The sequence below is a fragment of the Vespa crabro genome, chromosome 13, assembly GCF_910589235.1.
Source record: "Vespa crabro chromosome 13, iyVesCrab1.2, whole genome shotgun sequence".
Lineage (NCBI taxonomy): Eukaryota > Metazoa > Arthropoda > Insecta > Hymenoptera > Vespidae > Vespa > Vespa crabro.
In genome coordinates this window covers 188,090-202,274 of record NC_060967.1, presented here as the reverse complement: position 1 = coordinate 202,274, position 14,185 = coordinate 188,090, and the positions used below count along the sequence as shown (strand labels likewise).

General features: G+C 35.7%; 1 protein-coding gene across 2 annotated transcripts in view; it reads right to left on the bottom strand.

Annotated features, from left to right (window-relative positions):
* Positions 1-12,207, bottom strand: part of LOC124428531 (semaphorin-5A) — a 53,937-nt gene extending 41,730 nt beyond the window's left edge. The window contains exon 1 of one of the 2 annotated variants that reach the window (XM_046972686.1): positions 11,412-12,207. The gene's annotated coding sequence lies outside the window, so the exon portion shown is untranslated. The remainder of the gene's footprint in view (positions 1-11,411) is intronic. The other variant, XM_046972685.1, reaches the window with a different exon arrangement.
* Positions 12,208-14,185: the final 1,978 nt, after the last annotated feature.

Below are 14,185 nucleotides of genomic sequence, written 5' to 3'. Positions count from 1 at the left end.
CTCGGCGTATGCTTTTGAGATGACAATGAGCTAGAGCTGCTCGCGCAATACCTAAGTTTTCCTTACCACCAAAGATGCCGGGTTTACGGTTACGCGATAACGACGTTAGGCGCGCAAGAGAAACGATAAAGAGGCCAGAATGATATAGATATAGCATAATGGTGTAGATTAAGTAGAAATGTTTTTAAGGCCGATTGCGAGTACGCAATGTCAGATCGGTACGATGAAAAACCAGACGTCCAGGTCCACGTATGACCAGAAAAACCAAGCAACCAGGTCGACGAAAAACCACAAAAGCTAACTGACCAACCTCCGTGATCAAACTCGACAACCAGGTCGACGAGAGACCACAAAAATTAGACGAGCAAAATCCGTGTAAAATCGCACAAACCAGGCAACCAAGTCCGCGGGAGATCGCAAAAACCATACAACTAGATTGACGAAAGACCACGAAAACTAATCGACTAACCTCCGATCAAATTCGACAACCAGGTCGAGGAAATATCATAAAAACCAGGCAACCAGATATGCGAGAGATCAAAAAAAACCAAGTCGACGAAAGACCATGAAAAAAAATTAATCGATTAACTTCCGATCAAATTCAACGATCAAATCGACAAAGTAATACAAAAACCAGGCTACCAGGTCCACGAGAGATTACAAAAATCAAATCGACGAAAGAGCACAAAAACCAATCGACTAACCTCCGATCAAAGTCGGCAACCAGGTCGACAAAAAACCACAAAATTGTCCTTTTGCGTTCCTTAAAGGTCGCAATTCGACAGTGTCTGGTTTACAAGAAACTTATCAATATATATATTGTTGATGTATTTTATCAGCGATTATGAAAAGACAAGCAATGTACGAGGACGATATTTGGTTGCCTGGTTTTTCAGTCGTTCGTCAACCATTGCTCATCAATGATCATTAGTTTCAAATGAATATACGAGCACGTATTTTACTTAATCGTCGACGACCAATCAAATACATTGAGACAAATGCATGCGTTCGCAACTTTCAAGCAACTTTCTTGGACGACTAACAACACCGACGAACATTATTTCATTATTGATTTATTCGTTATTGTCTAACTACATTTCTGATATCGACGACAATAAAATGAAAAAAAGAAAGAAAAAATATTAAAGCGATAGGAATATTTGGGAGGAGTGATAGATCGATACGATTTGACGGGAGATACGAGTTGGCGTTAATAATAAATCGACCTTTCTCGAGCACAGAGGAACCGAATGAGTACGTGTCGGAAATAACGAATAACAAGTAAAAAAGGGAAATAAATAAATTAACGCTGCCAGCAAGAGAGGCAGAGAGAGAGAGAGAGAGAGAGAGAGATGGCGTCGGAGTTGGTACGTAATACCCAACCCACAGCCACCGGGTCTCCGTGCCAGGTCCGACAAACAAAGGGCTGGCTATAAAGCAGCTCGGTCATAAAACATGCTGCCAAGCCACGACAAGCCGAATTCGTGAGGCACAACTTGAGTCGGATAGAAACGAGGAAAGCCGAGGAGTTAAAAGAGATTTCCAAGAAGAAGAAGAAGAAGAAGAAGAAGAAAACAGAGAAAGAATGAGAGATGTCTTTTACGTTTGAACGTTCAAATTTGATGCATCGTATTCGATTAATTCGATTATTAAATGCTAATTATTTAAAATAGAAACAACAATAAATTTATTGTTTCTTTATTGATTATACGGGCGTCTAAATAAAATAATTCTTAACAATTAAAAAGACTTTCCATAAAGCAATATTAATGTAGTATTCCCAACCCTAATTTATTGGAACTATTCAAGAAAAGATTAATATAACCGATCCTATATATCACGTAAATTTGTAAAACAGGTGCTTGTCAGCAAATAAATCATTTATTCTCTCTCTCTCTCTCTCTCTCTCTCTCTCTCTCTCTCTTTCTCTCTCTCTTCTTCGATAAGAGGGCTATCTTGCTCGAGTTGACCTCTATCTCTCTCTCTCTCTCCCTCTCGCACTTCGGAACGAGCTTTGCTAACTCCCGATGACATGAGAGAAGCTGGAAGCTTTATGTTTGAGAATGAATAATGAATATATGTATACGTGTGTCCCCCAAGATCAATGCCCAATGTATAAATTGCAAAGAGAGAGAAATAGAGAGAGAGAGAGAGAGAGAATATTCTGCACATATATACTCTTGAATATTGTGCCAACTGAACAGATAATATTGACATTCCAGAGAAATCATGGATATTGCTAACAATCGTAAGAAACTCGGTACATCATCAGTACGTTCATATAGGCTTATACGTACAATTGTTCTCGCTATCGGACGATGTCAACTCTCGGATCGAAGTCTGAAGACCTTTCTATAGCGAAGCTCGATGTGAAATATATTCACAAAGAGAGAAAGAGAGAGAGAATTGGAATGAATGGTAAATTAAGGATAAACTGGTGTTCCGCGTTAAATCAATAAGTGAAAAACAAAATTATGGATATTAATATCATTTTAATATTATCATTTAAAACCGATCTTTTGAAGATTGTTTTTCACGAGAACGAAATGTCATACGCATAAACTGTACTCTTCCTTTTTTGCATTATTTTTTTCACAAAGCTCAAAGGGTTTCAAAAACTAATTGCTCGATTAAAACTCGATTGAACATCCTGCATATGTAAAAATGTAAGAGAAAAAAAATAACCGAAGGAGACATACGTAAACATGTTAATCGTCGTCACACGTAAATACAACGAATTTATTTGGATCATTGATACCTACGATTAATACTGCAATAAATTCTTCGATTATTTAATACATAAACGTTAAATGATTAATTCGCAGACGAAATCTCGCTTATTACCGACGCTTACGATTTGCAAAAGATATCAAGAGATTATTATTATACAGGATTTATTACTATGTTCTTGCATCTACCGATTGGTGCGGTCTGCTAACTCTCTTGGACTCTTCTATCTTGATATATAAATTATAGGATCTCTCTCTCTCTCTCTCTCTCTATTGTCTTGGCAACTAAGTGATTGCGGAAAGTCCATCGACAAAATCCACAATCATTTAGTTGCCATCCCAATATATATATATATATATTTCTCTCTCTCCCTCTCCCTCTTTCTTTATCTATCTAGCTCTCTTACTGTTAACCAACGCCGCAAGCAATCCTCGACATATGGTCGAGATTGTTTGCACTAATTAATAACAGTATAAGCGGAACGAGTGCGTACGTGACTCGTGATCGAGAGAGACCACTTGTCTGTTGAGAAAAATATCAGAAAGAATTGAAACATTTTGATCGGAATCGTTAAACTTTTTTTTTATCTCACCTATCATCCCCCGTGTTATATTTTTATTTATTATGCACTACAATACGAAATTTTTTTTCTTTTTTTTTTTTTTTAATATAATATACGTACGTTTATACACACATGTATCAATCGATTCGTTAGTTTTTCATCTCACCTGTTTCATCTATTTATTACTCGATATGAAAATTTCATGCTTGACAATATCTTTTTCAATCTCTATACGAATCAATTCTTAAATCTTATCTAAATATTTTCTTTTCCTCTTTTATCTATTTTATCCATTCCCTCGATATGAAAATCCGACCCTGACGGTATTTTTTTTTACAATTTTCAAACGACTAGTCCTTGAATTTAATTCAACTATTTTTCTCTTCTCATATAATACACGTAAGTTTGGTACATACGTGTATCAACGGATTCGTTAGACTTTCATTCATCCTCGCTCTATTTTATTTATTCCCTCAGTATGAAAATTGACAGAATTTTTTTTATTCGATCTTTACCCAATTACTTTTCACATTCAATCCAAACGTTCCCTATTTTTTTTCCTTTTTTCTTCTTCCCTTTTTGATATAATATACGTAAAATAAGTTTTCTACACAGATATATATATATATATATATATATATACACGTACATATGCATCGAAGCTGATATTTTCAAAGGCGCTTTTAGCATTAAAACAGTGAATATAGGCAGCTCGTTTGAACGTTCGCTTTACCACTCGCTTATATTGAATATATCAGAGAAAATACTTGACACCTTTGAGTTTATTTAACTCAAACGCAAACACAGGGACTGCGCGTGATATCGATGAAAGACAGAGGTTCTTATGGTCGGTTTATAGATCTCGAAAGTGTCGTGTTAAACGTAAAACTTTTACGATAAAATCAATTAACAATTCTTTTATTTTCCTTTTTTTTTCTCTTTTTGTAACATTACAATTATCGCAACAACGATGACAAAATACGTTCAGGATTTAAAGAATACTTATTAGAAAAAAAAATAAAAACAAATGATAATAGTAAAAATAAAAGAATAAATTGAATAAACCTTAAAGACTCTTGAATGCACACGAACGTCGATGATTTAAACAAAGAAGGAACGAAGCACAACTGGCAGTTAGTTAGTTATCTCGAACTCGATGATATCGATATCGGTACGTTCGGTGTCTGGTAAAAATTCGATCATACACCTGAACGACATCGATATCACCGATTGGATCGTTCAGGTGTTACGGAAAGAGAAAAATAAGACAAATAAAACTGATGTTATACGTATACATCCTGTGCCTACGTGACTGTGTCTCTATCGCATGTACACACACACACACATATATATATATAAACATATACATAGAACCGCTCGAAACCTGATAAGAGGAACGGCGTCGTCCTGTCTGTCACACGTCGTTGATTCTCTCTTTTTCCCTGTCCTGTTTGCCGAACCGTTAGCACGATTCCGAGACGTGACGATGATTCTTTTTTTTCTCTCTCTTTCTCTTTTTTCTCTTTTTTCTTTTTTTGTTTTCAAACGAAAGAGAAAAGGATAGAGGATGATGATGATGATGACGAAGAAGAAGAAGAAGAAGATGTAAGAAATATCTTGTTTTTCCGGATAAACTTCGCAACTCGGCAAACTCGGCCTGTCTTGTGTAAAGCAAGTATGACGTGCGGAACCGTGGTCTTTGAACCAGGTTATTCTGAAGAAACCATCATTTTAAATCCTTGTGAAATTAATGTTTGTTTCTGTATTCAAGGATTTGACGGAATAATGGACGTGGTTATTTCGTTTCTTTCTTTGTCTTATTCTCAATCTCTCTCTCTCTCTCTCTTGTTTTTTTCTCTCTTTCCTGTTAATTCTTAGAATTTTGAGAGCACCATCCAACTAGAGAGATAATAATAAACAATCGAGACGTGTTTTATTCGATCTTTTCGTAAAACCGGGGTAATATTAGTTTGATGTATTGTTACTACCAGCATTCAATAAAGAGATGAATCAAAGGGATAAAGTGAGATGAAAATTTTAGTCGACGGAATCAACACAAGAGAGAATGATCGATGAGCCGATGACACGGGTCAGCGATATGTAATTTCATTGGAAGCGAACGCGGCCAGCCAGCTGCGCGCCACGACCAATCAAATTCGTCATAGTTTTCTTCTGACGCGTTTGAAAACATGAAGAAGAATAAAAAAAAAAGAGAAGAAAAAAAGAAATAAAAAAGGGAACAGTAAGTACAAAACATTCGTATTAGATAGAAACGATAAGTGGATCGATAAAATTTCGAATTTTTTCGAAGGTCGTCGTACAACTTTTTATCGACGATAAAAAGTCCATACCGGCGATAAACTATAATTGCGGATATTTTCAATGTTTCGTATCGGGGATCCAATCGATATACTGCGTGGCACCTACTTATTCGTTTATCAAAAAAGAATGTGTGTGTGTGTGTGTGTATATATATATAATTTTTTTTACTGTCGAAGATGTTAATTCGAAGGTAAATAAAAATCTAAAAAAGAGGGTAAACGCCTGTTTCTCGGTGGGTTGCGTCTGACACGCTTCTATACATATATACATATATAGGTATAGGTATAGGTATAGGTATGTATGTACGTTACACATACGTACATTTATGCGATACAAAGGATGCATTGATATTCCTACCGGCCACGTTTCTCCCCAACGTATAATAATAAGTTAAGCACTGTTTCCCTTTCGTGTATCGCATGCATCGTAGAAAATGAAACCCTGCCTCGAAACACGTTGCTTTCGACGTTTAAGTATAAGCCGTTTTTTAAATAGACCAACAAAAAAGGAAAAAAAAAAGAAGAGATAAGCGTTCATTAACGATTTATCATAGTTTTTTCTTTTTTTCAAAGACACCATGTTAGATAAAAAAAGGAACAATTTCTTGCATTAAATTAGATCGTCGAAATTATTATATCGTAAAATTTGATAATTTTATTGTGATTAATATATCGTAGGGTATCATTTTTGTTTCACTACTACATCTGTAAGTCTTTTATGAATTAAAAAAAAATAATATTCTTCAATGTTGTACCGGTTCTTCTATCGGTTTATTTCCCCGTTTGTTAATAATCGAATATTTTCTTATTTTCTTGTCAAGTCCATCCAACCCTCTTTAGATCTGATTTAAGTCCGATCATTAAGCTGGTGTATTTATAGCTTTTTGGCAATTACACAACGACCATTCTTGAACGATCATTGATTTGTTAATTTTTTTCTACACCATAACGTTCGAGATAATCCAAATTTTGGGTTAACATTTCTTTACCTAAATATAGAAAAGGAAAATGAAATATTTTCACTATTCCGTCGATCGTCGACGTATAGTATCGACGCGACAATCTCCTCTTATCGGAATTTACGCTCTTATCTCGAGTAATTCGAGTGATTTGTAGAAAAATAATCTGTTTTATTAACCTACACTGCCCCCACCCGCCTTAGGGTGTTAATAATCTTGATACGTTTATCGCATGCACTTGTTAAGGTATTTCGTCGTCGTCGTCATCGTTATAGCTGTCATTTAAAAAAATTATTTCGCCTCGTAGTTATACACGAGAAGACGCGATTTTATCGATCGATTCAAGGAAAATTGTACGCGTTTACGATTCGAATGAAATCGAATAGTGGTACGTGCGAAATGGCACACGTCACGTACGCATGTACATACGTACGTATATATGTATATATACGAATAACAAACCCCCTGTTATACACACGTAGGCTGTATATATCTATATGTGTGTATGTATATATATGCATATACATATATATATATAAAAGATTGTTAAGCCTATCTAAGATTCTCGATCATTCTCGCGATTATCCGCGATCACGATTCGAACGAGCGCGCAATTCGTTCATGCGGAAAGTAGCACCCCTTCTTCTTATTCATCCTTAGAATATACGTATCTAACAAACATAGGCGTAACCAATGGTCCAAGGTGGTTGCCTTGCCGCGGGCTATTAATCCTAACTATCGACAGTATGGTAAGATGAAAATGTGTTTCTCTTGGTTCTTGCTTACTTTTACATGACTTTCTTATTTCTCAAACTCACGAAAATTCATTGGTATCGTTTATTTAATATTTTTCTCGTTAAATAGATCAAACTATGTATTTCGTTCGTAAAATATATATATATATATATATATGTGTGTGTGTATACTTGTTTCGTTCGAGTACACAAAACATATGTATATTAAATAGTCCAAGAAAATGCACTATATATCGTAATTAACTACACTATGTGAAATAAGCTTACATTTTACATATGGAATTTCCCTTCTACGCCTACCAGCTTACTCGAATGCGCACACTTTGTTTCCGGCCTACGTTACATGTAAAGATAATCAATTAACATACATGTTCGTGTGTGTGCGTATCTCTCTCTCTCTCTCTCTCTCCTCTCTGTGTGTATGTGCATCTGTGAGTACAATAATTATGCAGTTATAAGTAGATTAAAAAGAAAACAATATAAAGCAGTTTACGTTATCTCTCTGGTAATGTCAAATATTCAAAAAAGAAAAAAGATAAAGATAGATAAATACACCTATATAATCGCACGAGTTCTTATATCAAATCAACGTAAAATATTTCTTCCTAAAATACTCTATATAATTAACATGAATAATTATAGACTGGTGAAATGCAAGAAAATTCCGTCATATCTAGAAGGTATTTTACGTTCAAAAAGAAATCTTCAAATAAAGATAAAAAATATCGAAAATAGTCGACACAATACGTGTCGATTTCTCCATTCACGATATAATAATATCGTCGTTTTATCATAGTTCGATATAATAATAATAATACAACGACGAGAAAAGAAAAAGAAATGTGAGAAACGAAACGCTTTACGAGAAGATCGAAGAGTAAAAAATATACAAAGTTATTCGCGTTTTCATCGACGTGCCTTGTTTATATGTGTGCGATGAGAGGAGGTAGTAGGCCAGCACCATATACGGTTCCTTCGTCCGTGCAGCTACTGCTCCTGCTGCTGATGCTGGTGCTGTTGCTATTGCTGTTGCTGTTGCTGTTACGGAGTGCCTGACCATTGGCCGGACGAAAAAAAGAACAAGAAGACGGATACAGGTTCGTACCGTGGAATCGCGAACGCTATATGTTACGTTCCATGCGTGAACGAATACATAGATAGGATACCGCTTTTATATCGGTAGTACTGGATCCATTTTGAAAATGACGAAATATTAATGTTCTCTTCTCGATTATATTTATCGGAGCTCCCACGGATTTTTCTTCAAAAAAACGTGTGCATTTATAATTATATATATTTATATATATATATATATATATATATATCTGTAATCCTTGCGAAAATATACGAGACTCGATCGTGTGACTTGAGAGATTTACTGCGTGTATGACTTTGTGTCTCTTTGAGAAAAAGAGGAGGGAAAAAGAAAGGGAGAGGGAATGCTTGAATAAAAACGAAAGATAAACATTGAGGAAGTAGGTGCTTTAAAACGAAGAAACCAACGAAGGAAAAAAATCTTCCATCTTGTTTTCGTCTTTTCCTTTTTCTCCCTCCCCCTCTCTCTCTCTCTCTCTCTCTCGTACTCGTTTTCTATCTTCATCTTTTACATCTCAGACGCGTGCGCGAATCACGAAACAGATGTTAAACACGTGTTTTTACTTATACATCGCCACACTCTATGAATCACTGATATTATCAATGAAATTTTTTAATTGTAAAATTTGATACAGTATTAAAAATAAAACAAAATGATATTCGTTAAATGGTGTCTAATATTTTTTACTTGAAAATCTTGGCAATTACACGCACATTTATATAGAGCTACGTATATACATAGATAGATGTATTCGATACTATAGATCTATATATATATATATAAATTCATATAAGAAACATGTATTATTCATATAATATGTTCAAGATCGCGCCAACAAATCGTGGGCGCGTATGTGTAGGTGAGAAATTGAAAACTGGTTTCGGTGTCCGCATCATCTACAAAGATGAGACGAACCAGAATCGAGACGTCACTCAGCTCTCTCTCTCTCTCTCTCTTGCTTTCTCTATCTGTCTGTCTCTTTTTCTCTGTTCGACGTAGTCGATAAGAACGAATCCTTCGAGATAAGACGTCGGTCTGAAAAGTATCTTCCATGAAATATACGTGGGAGCGATAACGACGTAAAAGAAAGAGAACGAGAGAGACAGAGGGAAAAGAAGAGATCGCGTTGACACTCCTTGAGTTTTATATGTTTCTCTCTTTTTATGAAAGAAAAAGAGATATGTATGTTTCTTTTAATGATTCCATCAATTAATTCGAAAAGTTAAAATCGATGATCTAAATGTATTTCTTTTTCTTTTTTTATTAGTAAGTATATGAATCCGATGACAAGTAATGATTGCATTATTCTACGTTTAGAAGAGACAGTTTAAATCTGATAACAACAAATTGATAATTTGTTGCTTCCGTTGCGCAAACATACGAATGGTAGGAGATAGATCTGAAACGACGTTACGAAGAAGATTTCTCACGAATCTAATCTTGAAGGTGGGACAGATAACATTTTCTATGATATATATATATATATATAATCTCGCTCGTCTATGGGGATTTGAAGGAGGGATTTAGAAAAAAATGAAAAAGAAAAAATCAGGTAAGGTTTCTTCATAGCGAGAAACGGCGTAATTGCTACGGTCGGAAGATCCATGATGACGAACAAAATGAAAAATGAAAAAATGAAGAAAGGATAAGAGATAGAAAGAGACAAACGGAGGGATAAAGAAAAGGAGAGAGTGCGTGGCAGGAAGTGGCTAATACTAACGGATACTGTCCTCGATACGTGCGTTAATGCCATAATCCTATTACGATACTGAAATGCTCCTATAATACCAGGCTATAGGCAAGAAAGAGAGAAATAGAGATGAGATGAAGAGAAAGAGGGAGGGAGAGAGAGAGATTAGGATCACACGAGTCATGAGAATCGAAGCTCGTTTATAAACGTCGTCTTTTTAACCGATATTATGAAAATCGTAAATACATAATAAATATATATATATATACATACGTATGTATATGTAACATCAATTTCTAGATCTCGTACGACGACGATGTATTATTAATTTATGTGCCAGGATCTACATATGCGAAATCTATGAAAATCAAATATAAATTTTCGCTATACTCCATACGATATAGATCATTCCAATTGAAGCCTCTCTCTCTTTCTCTTTCCCTCTCCGTCAACATCAAATCGATTGAAAGTCCGAACAGCAATGATCTCTTCGATCCCACATTCTCAATACGATGACCATATATATATAGATATATATATATATATATATATATAGTCGTCGATTGACTTTCTTACGATTGTACGAGGTCGTCGTTGAATTAATCGCGAAAGAAATATCATCGTTTAATCGTACGTACGTAAGTACGTATATTTTACGTATAAATGCATAGACGCTAAAATATGTATAAATAAGTATGTACTTATGTATATATGTAAACACAGAATGAGAAAATGAGAACGCTAAAAGTATAGAATCGTAAATCGTCATATTCTCGTGATTACTTGGAGCAAAAAAGAAAGAAAAAAAAATTTTTTTGTTTACGATCCATTCTCTTACAAAGCATGACGAGAATGAGGACGAAGACGAGAATAAATTTTACCTTTTCCAAGACCTTCGTTCATCCACTCTATGTTCTCTCTCTTTTTCTAACGAGATGGTAAAACCATAACTAATTACACCCACGCGCACCTTAAGGACGCCTTCGTTCGAGCTTGGTTAAACGTTACTGTCACGTGATCAAGGAGCGCCAACTATACGCGTATCTATGCTTGTAATAACTTTTGTCTACTTTCTGTTATTCTATATCGCTTACGTTCCAAATTTAATAGATACTGTATCTAATTTAGTAGTTTGCTGACTTTTTCTTTTTCTTTTTCTATCATCTCCTCCTTACCTCCTTACCTCCCTACCAGCCTCGTAACAAGAGGAGAAAAATTTTTTTTTGCAAGAGTTGTTACACTTGAAATATTTACTTTTGAATACTTATAATCTTATTTATAATACTTGAAGTACTTACTTTTTATACTCTCGTCGAAACAATCTTTCGGTAATCGTCTTCTTAAAAATCATCCAAGATTCGTCTAACCGGCGTTGTTTTATCCCTCATGTTGTTTTTGTCCACGTTCGACGTAGATTTTCATATTTCTTAAACTTCTTTTCGGGGAAGAGGGAAAGAAATGAGGAAGGAAGGAAGGGAATAAGAAAAAGAAGAAACCAAAAAAAGGATCACATTGAGAACGTCACTCCATTTCACTAATGCTCTTCTAAACTTGCCTCTTTCTTCTTTTCTTATCTCTTTTTAATTTCTCCTTATATATCATATATATATATATATATATATATATATATATATGTGTGTGTGTGTATTTGTTTGGAGAATCACGCAGTTAAAGAAAATTCGCCAATTATATTGTAATAACGAGAGATGATAAACCTATAGAACGTTTGTTGTTCGATCTGTAGTGATAGAAAAATGTCGTCGCGTTTGTTTACAAGACGGAAAAAATATTGAAGGATCGGTAGAGGAAAAGGGAGGAGCGGTTGGGGATGGGAGAGTACAAGAGAGAGAGAGAGAGAGAGAGAGAGAGAGAAAAGGAGACACACAACCTTAACGATTCACACAACTTACACTCCGCCATCCAAAGACTGACTGAAGACCCGGGACGGTGTGCGCCACGAGTACACTAGTTTACCACTCCAACGACCTTTTTCTCCCTTCCCCTTCCACGCACCGATCGGCCTACCAGCTCTCGGCTGTTTCCTTTCTCTCTCATTCTCTTTCTCCCCCCCTCTCTCATTCTTTCTATCACTCGTTCTTTCTCCTTCTCGCGTTTCTCGTACGGCCTATGAAAGCAAAGGCAGCTGACTGACTTATTCTCGTGGAAGGAGAAGCAGTTTTCAAAGTTTCCCGCGGTCGCCGCTAGGTCGTCGCCATTTGGCGCTACGAGCGAGCCCGGCCAATCACTTTTCATTCGATCGTAAAACATTTAGAATTCGCTATGGCGGTAATTTGAATTCGATCGATGATATTTCATTAAATGATTTTATTCTTAATTGTTTAATTAAGCGCCACCGAACGATGTTTGATTATGTAACGATTACGTTGTTGCCTTTCTTTTCTTTCCTTTTTTTATTTATTTTTGAAGGCGACGAAATTAAAGACGAATGTGCAGAAGATCATCATTCGAATTTGAAGGATAATGAAATTATTTTATTTTTAGATGTTCAAAGGAACGACTAGAAAGACGGCTGTTGATTTAACAAGTTGTTGTTATTTCTTTCTTCTTTTTTTGTCTTCCAAAAAGATCATATTCGCAAAATAATAAAGTAGTTTTATTTTTAGTTGCTTACAATGGATCGAAAGATGGTGACGAATAAAACTTATGGTGGTGTTGTTGTCATTGTTATTCCTTTTTCTTCTTTTTCCTCTTTTGTTCCTCTTTTGTTCCTTTTTCATTTGTCCTGTCGAATAAAACGCGACAAAAGCGGAACGAATTCGACAAAGATAACGATTCGATGGTAATAAAACAATTCGATTTTCAGCTATTTGAAACGCATCGGAAGATGGTCGATAATGTAACAAGTTATTGTTTTTGTAGTATTTTTTTTTTTTTTTTTCACATTTTGTCCTCTCATAATGTCCGAGACAACAAAAAAACAAATATATTTTAACAAAAATAAGACATGAGGCAAACTTAAAAGAAATAATAATTCGAAAAAATAATTCTACTTGAGGCATTTAAAACGCGTCATAAGATGATCGATGATGTAACAAATTATTGTTACTCTTAATCTTATTGTTATTGTTGTCGTTTTTTTTTTTTTTTCTTTTCTTTCATTTAATCCTCTCGAAAAAAGTTACAAAACGTGAGAGACAAATTAAAAAAAGGAATCAATCCTCTGACACATCGTCCCCTTTCGATGGACGATGGAAGACAGTACTTGTCATTCATCTGAAGACTCGTCCTATCTCAAGGTTACAATCCGTCAAGGACGATAGGTCTCGTACATCGGCTCCGCTCGATTCAACTCCTTTTATTTCCTTATATTCTCTCCCGCCTCCCCGTCAAAGAGAGAGAGAGAGAGAGAGAGAGAGAGAGAGGGAGAGGGCAAAGAACATGATTACGCGTTTACGAGGTGGACCCACCTCGAGCTACTACCTGCCCTCACGAGAAAACGACGGTAATGGAAGGGAGAAAGGGTTCAAGGACGAAAAGTATAGAGGAGGCCGTTTACTATAAGGATAGGGGGTAAGGGAAGATCAATGCGTATAATCCAAAGAGGAGGATAAGAAGAGGAGTCTCGTACGAGAAGATGCGGTTTCGTTCGTGCTGTATAATCCCGAATTCAGAACCTGTTTCTGGCCCATGGGTCAACAAAGTTCTCTCTCTCTCTCTTTCTCTCTCTCTCTGTTTCTCTCTCTGGAATATATCGACCTTACCTCTCGTCGTATGAATTCCCTTTGCTCGTCGTCGTCGAGTGCCTACTCGAGCACTGGTTACGCTACTTTCGACGACTTTATGACTCTATCCTGCGTTCCAACGGGACGTTGAACAACAACATCAAGGAAAAACGGCATGCAAAGGATCTCTCGTAACTGTTTACAACGTCAACGAATAATAATAGCACGTGTCCTTTCGTTTATCCGCTTCGTTCATTATTAAGGTATCTATCTACCTATCTATTTATCTATCGACGATAACATTTTCAAGTGTACATATACGTATATGCGTGTGTGTAAGTACATTGGTATGAATAGAATCTATAAAATAGGATTACGATGTAGTGTTC